Source organism: Dendrobates tinctorius, unplaced genomic scaffold (assembly GCF_039654945.1).
Source record: "Dendrobates tinctorius isolate UK_male_01 unplaced genomic scaffold, ASM3965494v1 ptg000164l, whole genome shotgun sequence".
Lineage (NCBI taxonomy): Eukaryota > Metazoa > Chordata > Amphibia > Anura > Dendrobatidae > Dendrobates > Dendrobates tinctorius.
This window is the reverse complement of record NW_027361831.1, coordinates 4658560-4671631: the sequence shown is the minus strand read 5'-3', so window position 1 is coordinate 4671631 and position 13072 is coordinate 4658560. Positions and strand designations below refer to the sequence as shown.

General features: G+C 45.4%; 1 protein-coding gene across 2 annotated transcripts in view; it reads left to right on the top strand.

Moving 5' to 3' along the window:
• The first annotated feature begins 266 nt into the window (after positions 1-266).
• Positions 267-13072, top strand: part of LOC141052905 (uncharacterized) — a 28652-nt gene continuing 15846 nt past the window's right edge. Inside the window, exon 1 of one of the 2 annotated variants that reach the window (XM_073550222.1) lies at positions 267-391. The gene's annotated coding sequence lies outside the window, so the exon portion shown is untranslated. Of the gene's footprint in view, positions 392-12023; positions 12109-13072 lie in introns of those variants that run through there. The other variant, XM_073550223.1, reaches the window with a different exon arrangement.

Here is a 13072-nt window from a genome sequence, read left to right as displayed (position 1 = left end):
GTGACCAACCTGTCAATCAGTTCTCCAAGCGATGCTACAGATCGCTTGGAAAACGCTAGCATTTTGCAAGCTAAATACGCCTGCAAAATGCTAGTTTTTCCGCGGGAAAATCGCGGGAATTTAAAATGCGATTTTCCCGCGGAATGGAATTCTGGAATTCTCGCGGTAATTTCCGCGAGAGTTCCGATACGTGTGAACTTAGCCTAAACCTCTCCTGACCCCACACAGAAACTTCCCCTCATCCAGCACCATGACAACCAGCACAGCAGAGTCCTGCATACACTGAGGCCCCTGATCATGTGACCCCTGACTCCTCCCCTCCTGTGACCTCATCCCAGGTCCTGTGCGCACAGAGCAGCCATATATGTGGAGTGCGGCTCTGCAGGTGGAGGTAGGTGCTGGAGATTCCCCATTACTGGGCACAGGGGGCAGTAACCCCTCCATTACTGGGCACAGGGGGGGGCAGTAACCCCTCCATTACTGGGCACAGGGGGCAGTAACCCCTCCATTACTGGGCACAGGGGGCAGTAACCCCTCCATTACTGGGCACAGGGAGCGGTAACCCCTCCATTACTGGGCACAAGGGGCAGTAACCCCTCCATTACTTGAGGCAGGGGGCAGTAACCCCTCCATTACTGGGCACAGGGGGCGGTAACCCCTCCATTACTGGGCACAGGGGGCGGTAACCCCTCCATTACTGGGCACAGGGGGCAGTAACCCCTTCATTACTGGGCACAGGGGGCGGTTACCCCTCCATTACTGGGCACAGGGGGCAGTAACCCCTTCATTACTGGGCACAGGGGGCGGTTACCCCTCCATTACTGGGCACAGGGGGCGGTTACCCCTCCATTACTGGGCACAGGGGGCGGTTACCCCTCCATTACTGGGCACAGGGGGCGGTAACCCCTCCATTACTGGGCACAGGGGGCGGTTACCCCTCCATTACTGGGCACAGGGGGCAGTAACCCCTCCATTACTGGGCACAGGAGGCGGTAACCCCTCCATTACTGGGCACAGGGGGCAGTAACCCCTCCATTACTGGGCACAGGGGGCAGTAACCCCTCCATTACTGGGCACAGGAGGCGGTAACCCCTCCATTACTGGGCACAGGGGGCGGTAACCCCTTCATTACTGGGCACAGGGGGCGGTAACCCCTCCATTACTGGGCACAGGGGGCGGTAACCCCTCCATTACTGGGCACAGGGGGCGGTAACCCCTCCCTTACTGGGCACAGGGGGCGGTAACCCCTCCATTACTGGGCACAGGGGGCAGTAACCCCTCCATTACTGGGCACAGGGAGCGGTAACCCCTCCATTACTGGGCACAAGGGGCAGTAACCCCTCCATTACTTGAGGCAGGGGGCAGTAACCCCTTCATTACTGGGCACAGGGGGCAGTAACCCCTCCATTACTGGGCACAGGGGGCGGTAACCCCTCCATTACTGGGCACAGGGGGCGGTAACCCCTTCATTACTGGGCACAGGGGGCGGTTACCCCTTCATTACTGGGCACAGGGGGCGGTTACCCCTCCATTACTGGGCACAGGGGGCAGTAACCCCTCCATTACTGGGCACAGGGGGCGGTTACCCCTCCATTACTGGGCACAGGGGGCGGTAACCCCTCCATTACTGGGCACAGGGGGCGGTAACCCCTCCATTACTGGGCACAGGGGGCGGTAACCCCTCCATTACTGGGCACAGGGGGCAGTAACCCCTCCATTACTGGGCACAGGGGGCAGTAACCCCTCCATTACTGGGCACAGGGGGCGGTAACCCCTCCATTACTGGGCACAGGGGGCGGTAACCCCTTCATTACTGGGCACAGGGGGCGGTAACCCCTTCATTACTGGGCACAGGGGGCGGTAACCCCTTCATTACTGGGCACAGGGGGCGGTAACCCCTCCATTACTGGGCACAGGGGGCGGTAACCCCTCCATTACTGGGCACAGGGGGCGGTAACCCCTCCCTTACTGGGCACAGGGGGCAGTAACCCCTCCATTACTGGGCACAGGGGGCGGTAACCCCTCCATTACTGGGCACAGGGGGCGGTAACCCCTCCATTACTGGGCACAGGGGGCGGTTACCCCTCCATTGCTGGGCACAGGGGGCGGTAACTCCTCCATTACTGGGCACAGGGGGCGGTAACCCCTCCATTACTGGGCACAGGGGGCAGTAACCCCTCCATTACTGGGCACAGGGAGCAGTAACCCCTCCTTTACTGGGCACAGGGAGCAGTAACCCCTCCATTACTGGGCACAGGGGGGGGCAGTAACCCCTCCATTACTGGGCACAGGGGGCGGTAACCCCTCCATTACTGGGCACAGGGGGCGGTAACCCCTCCCTTACTGGGCACAGGGGGCAGTAACCCCTCCATTACTGGGCACAGGGGGCGGTAACCCCTCCATTACTGGGCACAGGGGCCGGTTACCCCTCCATTACTGGGCACAGGGGGCAGTAACCCCTCCATTACTGGGCACAGGGGGCAGTAACATTATATAATGCACTGATAACTGTTAATAACATGTATCTGGTGAGCAGGAGACAGACGGCCGCTCCTTTGTTATCTCAGTAAGGAATCTACAATTACTGTGGTAACAGTTACATATGGGGACATGTTTAACTGGGGTGTGTGGGTCCCACCAGGGGAATGGACTCTAGGGGCAATCTCTACAGCTGTCTGCAAATTCCTGTTATCCATTACCACTGATATAGTGGAGCATTGACGGTAAAACACTGGGGTCTCCTGCACATCTCCTGTGTGCCCCCATAACTGGGATGTACCATTACGGCAGTTTGCATTAAAGAGTAATTTATTGAAAACAAGTGATCACTGATCCTCAGGTTAGGTAGGTGATAATTTATTGACCATTTGAATCCGCACCGATAGGAAGAACTGGGAATCTCCATCCCTGACTGGACACTTTTATCCCCATTTTAAAGTGCAGCCCCTTAGGGAATGAATGGATCAGATATTGATTTGTACATGCCGCTCCATAGTAATGGGGTTATAAGTTGCACATTCTGCAGATCGGACCCCACCAATCTATAACTTATCACTTATCCTTTAGACTCGTTCATTATTTTACATCAGGATCTGTAAGTGCAAAACCAGGAGTGGAACAATCAGAGGAAAAGTATAGTAGAAACACGTCACCACTTCTGTATTTATCCCCCACTCCTGGTTTTGGATTACAAATACTGATGTAAAATACGGACCAAATACAGTGGGGCAAAAAAGTATTTAGTCAGTCAGCAATAGTGCAAGTTCCACCACTTAAAAAGATGAGAGGCGTCTGTAATTTACATCATAGGTAGACCTCAACTATGGGAGACAAACTGAGAAAAAAAAATCCAGAAAATCACATTGTCTGTTTTTTTTTTCATTTTATTTGCATATTATGGTGGAAAATAAGTATTTGGTCAGAAACAAGCAATCAAGATTTCTGGCTCTCACAGACCTGTAACTTCTTCTTTAAGAGTCTCCTCTTTCCTCCACTCATTACCTGTAGTAATGGCACCTGTTTAAACTTGTTATCAGTATAAAAAGACACCTGTGCACACCCTCAAACAGTCTGACTCCAAACTCCACTATGGTGAAGACCAAAGAGCTGTCAAAGGACACCAGAAACAAAATTGTAGCCCTGCACCAGGCTGGGAAGACTGAATCTGCAATAGCCAACCAGCTTGGAGTGAAGAAATCAACTGTGGGAGCAATAATTAGAAAATGGAAGACATGCAAGACCACTGATAATCTCCCTCGATCTGGTGCTCCACGCAAAATCCCACCCCGTGGGGTCAGAATGATCACAAGAACGGTGAGCAAAAATCCCAGAACCACGCGGGGGGACCTAGTGAATGAACTGCAGAGAGCTGGGACCAATGTAACAAGGCCTACCATAAGTAACACACTACGCCACCATGGACTCAGATCCTGCAGTGCCAGACGTGTCCCACTGCTTAAGCCTGTACATGTCCGGGCCCGTCTGAAGTTTGCTAGAGAGCATTTGGATGATCCAGAGGAGTTTTGGGAGAATGTCCTATGGTCTGATGAAACCAAACTGGAACTGTTTGGTAGAAACACAACTTGTCGTGTTTGGAGGAAAAAGAATACTGAGTTGCATCCATCAAACACCATACCTACTGTAAAGCATGGTGGTGGAAACATCATGCTTTGGGGCTGTTTCTCTGCAAAGGGGCCAGGACGACTGATCCGGGTACATGAAAGAATGAATGGGGCCATGTATCGTGAGATTTTGAGTGCAAACCTCCTTCCATCAGCAAGGGCATTGAATATGAAACGTGGCTGGGTCTTTCAACATGACAATGATCCAAAGCACACCGCCAGGGCAACGAAGGAGTGGCTTCGTAAGAAGCATTTCAAGGTCCTGGAGTGGCCTAGGCAGTCTCCAGATCTCAACCCTATAGAAAACCTTTGGAGGGAGTTGAAAGTCCGTGTTGCCAAGCGAAAAGCCAAAAACATCACTGCTCTAGAGGAGATCTGCATGGAGGAATGGGCCAACATACCAACAACAGTGTGTGGCAACCTTGTGAAGACTTACAGAAAACGTTTGACCTCTGTCATTGCCAACAAAGGATATATCACAAAGTATTGAGATGAAATTTTGTTTCTGACCAAATACTTATTTTCCACCATAATATGCAAATAAAATGAAAAAAAACAGACAATGTGATTTTCTGGATTTTTTTTTCTCAGTTTGTCTCCCATAGTTGAGGTCTACCTATGATGTAAATTACAGACGCCTCTCATCTTTTTAAGTGGTGGAACTTGCACTATTGCTGACTGACTAAATACTTTTTTGCCCCACTGTACTAAATGTGTGAACATGGCCTTAGGATAGGTGATTACTTGTTTTCACCATAGAACCCCTGTAAGTGCATATTTGCTTCTGTATAATAGTCATGGGACAGCAAGGTCCAAGTATTTAATCTGTATTGGAAATCAAGAATCTTCTGTTACGGTTCTGCAGCACAGGACTAGGGTAGGAGGGGGGAAAACTGACCCTGCACTGCGACTAGGCTGATACCCTACGCAGGACTGGGTACAAAAACGGGTCCCCTCCTAAGAGAAGGCTGCAGAAGCAAACTGAAAACAGAGACTAAGACTAGCAGAACCAGAGGTCCCAGAACTGCACTAATTAAAAAAACAGAAGGCAAAGCTCCAAGCTAGAACTCAAGCTAATTAACACCGTTGTCCAGCAATGGGAGTCAAGATGCATGTAAATAAAGGGTGATACAATCACCTGACCCAAGACAATCCCAGCACCAGGGGAGAAAGACCAGCAGCCAGAACACTACAAGAAAATGGCGGATAGTCACAAACTGAACAGATTCTAGCATCTTCTCCTTTATTGATATCAGAGAGAACAAGTGACTTCCATACACCACGTAATCCTCTATACCAAGACCAATAATACCACATAAAAGGAACAAATGCTACCACACATGACAAAATCACATATTACCACCACAAAGTGACCAAATAATACCACATAACGGAACAAATACCATCACACCATGACCGGTTCACATATTACCACCACATAGTGACCGAATAATACCACATACAGGTGACAAATACTGCCACACCATGACCAGATCACATATTAATACCGCATAGTGACCGAATAATACCACATCCAAGATAGAAATACAACCGGATCACATATTACCACCACATAGTGACTGAGTACTACAATACTGATCATTAATAAAAACCACAATACTAATAACACCAATATTACTACTGGTGCAATTATACACCGGAGTTCTGTATATAGTGTATAGGTAATGCAGTAATCACTAGTGACATTATACACAGGAACTCTGTACATAATACAGTGTCAGGCTATGTGCCCACGTATGCAGAAAATTTCTGCATGAAAACCGGACTCCTTCCCAGAAAACGCGTGTTTTTTCCGCGCGTCCCCAGTCTCAGAAAATAGCTAAAAACGCGGACTTTTCCGCAAAATTAATGAGCATGCTGTGGTTTTTACCGCGATGCGTTTTTTTCGAGGAAAAAAATGCATCAATATGCACAAAAAGTGCAGAATGCATTAAAATGAATGGGATGCTTCTTTTAAGTGATTTTTAAGCGTTTTTGCCGGTAAAAACGCTTAAACGCTTACGTGGGCACACAGCCTTAGTGTACAGGTAATACCGTGACTCACCAGTGACAATATACACAGGAGCTATGAATATGTCGAGGTAGCTATTTTGGGAGGGCTAAATTAACCCTTCACGGTTGATCCAGTGATTTCCAAATTATTCCACAGTGTTGCTAGCAACTCAAATGACCACACCGAGACTGGGGTCTCTGTACAGGAGGATCGAGGCAGATCACTAAGCCCCTTTATTTTAGTCACATCTTTTATAATCTTTTGCTTAATTATACAAGGTTCTCAAGTACCAATAACATCATGGTAATGCTTCACTTTGTAAGCCAATAATATTGCAAGAAAACCGAAACTGCATATATGTCCGTACCTAAATAGCGTAAAAAGTAGTATAATGGCATATTCTTCAGAGTTTTACACCCCCGCCTCCCTTATCTTTGCACCTGATGGGAACAGTCTTGTTTCATGACAGCCCTTGCCAATTACAAAAATTTATCTTAAAGCAACAAAAATGAAGAAATGAAACCTTCAGAGAATGGATAAAACAAAACTTCAGCTCTGATTTTAGTTTTAACCCTTCACAAATCTAATGTGCAGGTAATACAATGACCGTCAGTGACATACACAGGAGGTCTGTATATAGTGTAAGTGTACAAGTAACACACTGACTCTCCAGTGACTTTTGTGGTTGAAGTCCTTCATCTTCACTTTTCTTCTTCATCCAGTGTAGATCGCGATCACTTCTTCCAGCCAAGTCTATGCAGAAAATTAGGCAGTTATCTAGAGCTAATTGCTTCCAGAGCACATTTCCCACTTTTTTCCCCAACTTCTACACTAGGTCAGATGAAGAAAAAAGAGACATAGTTCTGCCCTGCACGGTAACACGACTCCCATTTTGTATTAATGTTACCTGATTGGCCCCTACCGTAATTATGTCCCCACTTGCCACCATAAACCGATAATGTATGTTCCTCATCCTGACTTCCATACACTAATTATGTCACCCCTTTATTTAGTAGGGTCCCAGATCCTGTGCCCCTTTATTTAACCTCTTAACTCCCAGCGCTTTTTTTGTTTTTCGCTCCCCTTCTTTCCAGAGCCATAACTTTTTTATTTTTCCGTCTATATGGCCATGTGAGGGCTTATTTTTTTTGCGGGACGAGTTGTACTTTTAAACGACACCATTGGTTTTACCATGTCGTGTACTTGAAAATGGGAAAAAAATTCCAAGTGCGGTGAAATTGCAAAAAAAGTGCAATCCCACACTTGTTTTTTGTTTGTCTTTTTTGCTAGGTTCACTAAATGCTAAATCTAACCTGCAATTATGATTCTCCAGGTCATTACAGATCATACACACCAAACATGTCTATGTTCTCTTTTATCTAAGTAGTAAAAATAAATTCCAAAGTTTGCTAAAAAAAAAAAAAAAATTGCGCAATTTTCTTTAGCGTCTTCATTATTCGTGATCTGGGGTCGGTTGAGGGCTTATTTTTTGCGTGCCGGGTTGATGTTTTTAACAATACAACTTTTGTGCAAATACGTTCTTTTGATTGCCCGTTATTGCATTTTAATGTAATGTCGCATCGACCTTAAAAACCGTAATTCTGGCATTTTGAATTTTTTTCTCGCTACGCCGTTTAGCGTTCGGGTTAATGCTTTTTTTTATTGATAGATCGGGCGATTCTGAACGCGGTGATACCTACTATGTGTATGTGTGAATTTTTTTTTATTGTTTTATTTTGATTGGGGCGAAGGGGGGGTGATTTGAACTTAGTTTTTTTTATTTTTAAACATTGTTTTTTAACTTTTGGCATGCTTCAATAGCCTCCTTAGGCCCATATGTAGCAGATTTACTGCAGTGCTTTGAGCGCCGGTCACCGGGTGGCTCTCAAAGCAAACTGCCTGCAACAACCATAGAGGTCTCGATCATGTGACGGGGTCGGCGGCCGGAAGTGTTATTTAAATTCCCCCTGTCAGCTTTGACAGCGGGATTTAACTAATAGCCGCGGGCGTATGGCGATTCCGCTCGCGCCTATTGCGGGCACATGTCAGCTGTTTATAACAGCTGACATGCCGCGGCTTTGAGATGGGCTCACCGCCGGATCCCACCTCAAAGCAGGGGATCCTTACCGATGACGTACTATTCCGTCATCGGTGAGGAAGGGGTTAGTATCCCCATTCTGGACCCCAATGTTTACTTTAATAAGGTACCCATCCTGGGCCCCTTCCAGTAATAATGTCCCCATCTCAGGCCCCTTTGTCACCCCATTCTGGGCCCCTTTGTCCACTTTAATAATGTCCCCATTCTGGGCCCTTACATGAGCCCCTATGTCCACTACCTTGCCCAATCACAGAGGGGGAATGCTTCTCAACTTCCTGTGCTCCTTGGCATCTTCTTGTGGTATCATATTTGGCGTGGTCACTAAACTGGATTGCAGCTGTGACCGGGTGCTTTGCTTTGTGACAGACCGTGTGCTGACATCACAGCAGTAACAATGAAAGGCCGCCGGCCTATCAAAGGCTGCAGGTGTGAGCATGTGGCCTCTGATGGGCTGGCAGTCATTTAACATAACTGATATGTGATGTTGATGCACGATCTGTCATAGAACACAGTGCTCTGTCACAGTTGCAGCTCGCATTTATCTTGATGTGCATTGTCACCAGGGCCGGCTCTAGGTTTTTGTGGGCCTTGGGCGAAAGAGCCTCAGTGTACCCCTTTAACACATATCACGATTCCTTATGCACAGATAAGAAATACTGGTGTAGTACAATAAATGGGAACCACATATTCCTCCATACAGTATATGGGCGCCACATAGTCCTCCATACAGTATATGGGCGCCATATAGTCCTCCATACAGTATATGGGCGCCATATAGTCCTCCATACAATATATGGGCACCACATAGTCCTCATAACAGTAAACGCGCACCACATAGTCCTCCAAACAGTATATGGGCAACACATAGTCCTACATACAGTATTATGGCCCCCATATATGGCTCCATACAGTATAACGAGCCCCATATAATGCTCCATACAGTATAATGGATCCATATAATGCTCCATAGAGCATAATGGCCCCATATAATGCACCATACAGTATAATGGGCCCCATTTATTGCTTCATATAGTATAATTGGCCTAATTTTTGCTCCATACAATATAGAATGCCCCATATATTGCTCCATGTAGTATAATCCTCCACACAGTCTAGTGGCACCATATATTGCTCCATGCAGAATAATGGCCCCATAGTGCTTCATACAGTATAATGGGCCCCATATATTGCCACATATAATTCTCCTGAACACTGTATTTAATGGGCCCCATATAATGCTCCATACAGTATAATGGCCCCACACAATTCTACATACAGTAAAGATGCCCCAGATATTGCTCCCTGCAGAATAATGGCCCCATATAGTGCTTCATGCGGTATAATGACACCATATAATGGCTCCATACAGTAAAATAGTGACATAGTTAGCAAGGCCGAAAAGAGACATTTGTCCATCCAGTTCAGCCTATATTCCTTCAGAATAAATCCCCAGATCTACGTTCTTCTAAAGAACCTAATAACTGTAAGATACAATATTATTATGCTCCAGGAAGACATCCAGGCCTCTATTGAACCCCTCGACTGAATTCGCCATCACCACCTCCTCAGGCAAGGAATTCCAGATTCTCAATGCCCTAACAGTAAAGAATCCTCTTCTACTGTATGTTGGTGGAAAAACCTTCTCACCTCCAGACGCAGAAATTGCCCCCTTGTGACCGTCACCTTCCTTGGTATAAACAGTTCCTCGGAGAGATATTTATATTGTCCCCTTATATACTTATACATGGTTATTAGAGCGCCCCTCATTCGCCTTTTAAATAAATAATAAATAAATAATAATCCTAATTTTGCTAATCTCTCTGGGTATTGTAGTTCTCCCATCCCCTTTATTAACTTAGTTGCCCTCCTTTGTGCTCGCTCTAGTTCCATTATAGCCTGAGCACTGGTGCCTAATACTGTACACAGTACTCCATGTGCAGTCTAATCAGGGATTTGTACAGAAGCAGTATAATGCTCTCATCATGTGTATCCAGACCTCTTTTTATGCACCCCATGATCCTGTTTGCCTTGGCAGCCGCTGCCTGGCACTGGCTGCTCCAGGTAAGTTTATCATTAACTAGGATCCCCAAGTCTTTCTCCATGTCATATTTACCCAGTGGTTTCCCGTTCAGTGTGTAATGGTGATATTGATTCCTTCTTCACATGTGTATACCTTACATTTATCATTGTTAAACCGCATCTGCCACCTTTCAGCCCAAGTTTCCAACTTATCCAGATCCATCTGTAGCAAAATACTATCTTCTCTTGTATTGGCTGCTTTACATAGTTTTGTATCATCTGCAAATATTGATATTTTACTGTGTAAACCTTGTACCAGATCATTAATAAATATGTTGAAGAGAATAGGTCCCCCCCACACCAACTCCTGCGGTACCCCACTAGTCCCAGCGATCCAATTAGAGAATATACCATTTATAACCACCCTCTGCTTTCTATCACTAAACCAGTTACTTACCCATTTACACACATTTTCCCATAGACCCAGCATTCTCATTTTGTGTACCAACCTCTTGTGTGGCACTGTATCAAACGCTTTGGAAAAATCAAGATAGACCACGTCCAATGACTCACCTTGGTCCAGTCTATAGCTTACCTCTTCATAAAAACTGATTAGATCAGTTTGATAGGAACGATTCCTCATAAACCCATGCTGATATGGAGTTAAACGGTTATTCTCATTGAGATAATCCAGAATACAATGGCCCCATATAATGCACCATACAGTATAATGGGCCCCATATAATGCTCCTCAATACAGTATATAATGAGCCCCATATATTGCTCCATACAGTATAATGGCCCAACACGGTGCTTCATACAGTATAGTGCCAGCTTATATAGCTCCATGCAGAATAGTGGCCCCACATAGTGCTTCATACAGTATAATGGACCGCATATATTGCTCCATACAGTATATAATGGGCCCCATATAATGCTCTTTCATACAGTATACACACGTCTAAATTGTTGTTACCCCTCGTTTAATGACTGAAAAACCCACAATGGTGACAGAAATAACTTGAATCTGACAAAAGTAATAATTAATCAAAAATCTATGAAAATGAACAAATGAAAGTCAGACATTGCTTTTCAACCATGCTTCCACAGAATTTTAACAAAAAAAAATAAAATTTGTGAAATAGGCCTGGACAGAAATGATGGTACCCTTAACTTAATATTTTGTTGCCCAACCTTTTGAGGCAATCACTGCAATCAAACGATTTCTGTAACTGTCAATGAGACTTCTGCACCTCTCGACAGGTGTTTTGGCCCACTCCTCAAGAGCAAACTGCTCCAGTTGATTAGTGTTTGAAGGTGGTCTTTTCCAGATGGCATGTTTCAGCTCTTTCTATAGATGCTCAATAGGATTTAGGTCAGGGCTCATAGAAGCCCACTTCAGAATAGTCCAATGTTTTCCTCTTTGCCATTCTTGGGTGTTCTTAACTGTGTGTTTTGGGTCATTATCCTTTGCAAGACCCATGACCTGCGACAGAGACCAAGCTTTCTGACACTGGGCAGCACATTTCTCTTTAGAATCCCTTGATAGTCTTGAGATTTCATTGTACCCTGCACAGATTCTAGACACCCTGTGCCAGCTGCAGCAAAGCAGCCCCAGAACAACAGAGCCTCCTCCATGTTTCACATTAAGGACAGTGTTCATTTTTCTGGCTTTACATGGCTTGAGCCCTGCCTCTAGGAGCCTGTTACGAACAGTTCTTGCTGTGCACTTCACCCCAGCTACCATTTGCCATTCCTTTTGTAGGTCACTTGATGACATCCTGCGGTTGCTGAGTGACATTCGAATGAGATGAGGATCATCCCAGTCAGTGGAGAGTCGTTTTCACCCTGTGCCGGTCTGTAGCTTTGTTGTCCCCAATATCTGCTGTTGACCTTGTTGTAATGGACTGTCGACTTAGAAATTTTAAGGATGGAAGCAACATGACGCTCACTGTATCCCTCTGCTAGTAAAGCCAGAATTGAGCCCTTTTTTTCCTCACTCAAGACTTTTCTTTTCAACTCCTTTGGCATGGTTAAAAGTAATTTTTTCATTCCTATTACTTTTGGGATATTACTAGCATTTGTTTTGCCATCCAGCTTGTCCATCCAGCAGGATTTTTATACTTTCCTTCGTTAAATAAGATTTGGTTCAGGTGATCACCTAATCAGAAGCACATTAAGTATAATGAGGTGTACTCTGGTTGGAATTCAACTAACACTGGAATGGCTGTCAGACATGTAGAGAAGCTGATTTTTATAAAACTGTGCAGTGGTCTCTTAATTTTTGCTAGAGCTGTATGTGCAACTGTAGTCACACGAACATCAAGCTGCTTGGAGATGGTCTTATAACTTTTACCTTTAACATGTTTGCCTATAATTTTCTTTCTAATCTCCTGAGACAACTCTTTCCTTCGCTTCCTCTGCTCCATGTTGAGTGTGATGCACACCATGTCACCAATCAGCACAGTGAGTACCTGTAGCCCTCTATACAGGCCAATCACTGATTCCAAGATTGTAGACACCTGTGATGCTAATTGGTGGACACAACTTGATTTATCATGTCCCTTTGCCACATTATTTTCAGGGGTACTATCGTTTCTGTCCAGGCCTATTTCCTGATTTTTATTTTTTTAAAATTCTGTGGATGCATGGTTGAAAAGCAATGACTGACTTTCATTTTCATAGATTTTTTATTTATTATTACTTTTGCTAGATTCAAGTTATTTCTATGACCATTGTGGGTTTTTATGTCATTAAATGAGGAGTACCAACAATTCTGACCACGTGTGTATAATGGACCCATATATCACTACACCATAC